We start from the raw sequence: 3,248 nt of genomic DNA on the forward strand, positions 1-3,248 counted from the left end.
TCTACCCTGTCAGCTCTCTCCTCCCTCTCCCTCCCTCCCTGCCTCCCTGCCTCCCTCCCTCTCTCATTCTCCCTCTCCCTCTCCCTCTCTCTCTCTCTCTCTCTCTCTCTCTCTCTCTCTCTCTCTCTCTCTCACACACACACACACACACACACACACACACACAGTTTTTGAAGGGTAGGGATTATAACCCTGGGCTTGTGCTGCGTGCCAGCCCCTGGTTTGTTTCTTGAGGATATTTGGGTATTTTCCTCTTTTTGTCTTAAATCTCCCCCTCACTCTTTACCTACAGGAAGTTTGTCTCCCTTTAGTCTCCCCCAGAAGCTGTGCTGGCCCAAACACATTTGTTTGTGCCAGTGAAACATAACATGTGAACCTGCCATGTATAAATTATAAACTGATGCGGTGCTAGAATCCAGCTGAGTTAGTCCCTGTCTAGCATGCATGGAAGCGCTAAGTCTGTTCCCAGCACCACGGGTGGTGTACATACTTCCAGGAGGGAGAGAAGGAGTATGACAAGTTTGAGGTCACCCTTGGTTACATAGCACGTTTGAGGCCAGCCTGGGCACTGTAAGCTGATAATTGAACTCATCATGTTAAGGCACTCTCCGCAAAGCTGTGACCAAGAGTTTGAAGCCAGGACATACATGGTAGGGAAAAACTGACACATGCAAGTTGACCCCACAGATGCACCCACACACATGGACACCCCTTACTCTACATGCAGAGGAATAATTTTTTTTAAATATCCAAACCTTTGGCCTTATCTGCATCCCTGAGTAAAGATTAAGGTGAGGTTGATAGAATGTTACTAGAAAGAGCCAAGAACACTCTGTCCCATGCATAGAGGCCAGGAACCAGGAGTCCTGTTTCTTCTGTGTGCTCCTTCAGTTCTGCACACAACAGCTTCTGAAAGCTTGTGGTCTTCCAGTAACATCTTTCCTAGGATACTAAGGGTATTACATCTTTCCTCTTTTAAAAATGTGTTCCAGCCAGGCATGGTGTCCCATGTCTTTAATTCCAGCACTTGGGAGGCAAAGGCAGGTGGATCTCTGAGTTTGGGCCAACCAAAGCTACGTAGTGAAACCCTGTCAGCAAAACAAAAATTGTGGTTTTTGTTTTGTTTTTTAAATAATTTATTTAATTTTTATTTGATGTGCTTTGCTGTGAGGTTTCAAATCCTCTGGAAATGGAGTTACAGACAGATGTGAACGGCCACATGGGTGCTGGGAATTGAACCTGGGTCCTCTGGAGGAACACCCTGTGTTCTTAACCACTGAGCCATCTCTTCAGTCCCACAAAAACTGTTCTAATTTTGTATTTGGACTCAGAAGTAAATGTATATACACAGGCTGCTGTACTGAACTGAGGTGTAGTCACAATTCTCTCTTCTCAGAGATTGGACCTTTCGGTTTCACTCAGAAAATTAATCTTTATACATTTTAGAGTTCTTGTTGCTGTTTGAGACAGAGTATCACTGTGCAGTCCTGGCAGGCCTAGAATTATGCCAGCCCTTTCCCCTGTAGGAGTAAGCTGTTTTCTGAGTTGAGAACTATAGGGTTTCAGAAACCTTCAGACAAAAAGTTAGGAAATGGGCCGTTCTTACTGTCGTTGTTGCCCTTCCAGCAGTGTTTTCTTCCTGATTGAGTTGCTTTCCTGTACCTTCCTTTAGTTGTTGATTATGTGTTCTGTCCAGATCTTACAGATTAGCTCAGTGCATATTCGTGGGTGGTTTACTCTTTTATTGATAGTTAATAAACCCCCACCATACTTCTTATTTTGAGGACTGTCTCACTAAGTTGCTCAAGCTGGGTATGAATTCACTCTGGCTCAGGCAGGCCTCAAACTTGTGACTGTCCCGATTCACCCTTGCAAGTAGACTCATGCCACGAGAGCCTGATGGAACCATTAATTTTGAAGGAGAAGATTTATCTAATTTACATCGTTGGTGAAGCCAGAGACTTTATCTCTGTTTTGTAAGACACCACGCTTGATGTGTGTACTCCTATATACCCCTCCATGTTCCTGCCCAGAGAGTGCACGGTCTTGATCAGGAACGGCACTAGATTTTGTTCCCTAATAATCCAGGTGCATGTTGTGAGCATAGAGCAACTTGACACTAAGTCATAGATTAACTACATTTTCTCTTTTTTTCTTATGTTAACCTGTGTATGTATGTGTGTGAACATGCATGTGTGTGGATGTCAGGACAATTACAGGAGTTGGTTCTTCGCTTTTGCCATGTGGGTTCCAGAGATTGAATTCCCGTCATCAGATTTGGCAACAAGTGCCTTTACCCCGAGAGCCATTGCGGGAGCCTAGTAAGTTACCGTTTAAATCAAAACAAGAAGAAAATGTAGTCATTCTTTTACAATTTTATGACTCACAAACCAGGACAAGAATAGTTCCTGGCCTAGAGATGCTCAAGCCCTTGTTGCTCTTCCGGAGGTCCCAGGTTCAATTCCTAGACCCCACATGGTATCTTACAACTGTCTAGAATTCCAGTTCTAGGGAACCTGACACCATCTTCTAACCTTCAAGGACACCAGGCATGTGTGTGATGCACAGGCATACATGCAAGCAAAACACTCAAACACATAATAAATAAATCTAAAGAAAATGTTTGAAAAAGAATATTTCCCAGCTGGATGTGATGGCACAAAGTCTTTAATTCCATCACTCAGGAGCAAGGCAGACAGATCTCCTGAGTTTGAGACTAGTCTGATCTACACAGCAATTTCCAGGACAGCCAGAGATATGCCGAGAAACCCTGTCTCAAAAACTAACAAACAAACAAACAAATAAATAAAAACCAAGGGTTGGAGAGATGGCTCAGTGGTTAAGAGCACTGGCTGCTCTTCCAGAGGTCCCAGCAACCACATGGTGGCTCATAACCATCTGTAATGGGATCAGATGCCCTTTTTTGGTGTGATATCTACAGTGTACTGATGTAAATTAAATAAATAAATACATGCATACATACACACACACACCAGAAGTTTGTAATTATGCTATGTCAGTCACCCCTCCAAATTCTGCACTGCAGGGATCTGTGTCGTTTAGAGACGTGACTGTGGACTTCAGTCAGGAGGAGTGGCAGCGCCTGGCCTCTGAGCAGAAAGCTCTGTATACAGATGTGATGCTGGAAAACTATGGCCACCTCCTCTCCGTGGGTATGAAGTGCCGTGATACTCTGGCCACCTCCTCTCCGTGGGTATGAAGTGCCGTGATACTCTGGCCACCTCCTC

This window comes from Mus caroli, chromosome 7 (genome assembly GCF_900094665.2).
Source record: "Mus caroli chromosome 7, CAROLI_EIJ_v1.1, whole genome shotgun sequence".
Lineage (NCBI taxonomy): Eukaryota > Metazoa > Chordata > Mammalia > Rodentia > Muridae > Mus > Mus caroli.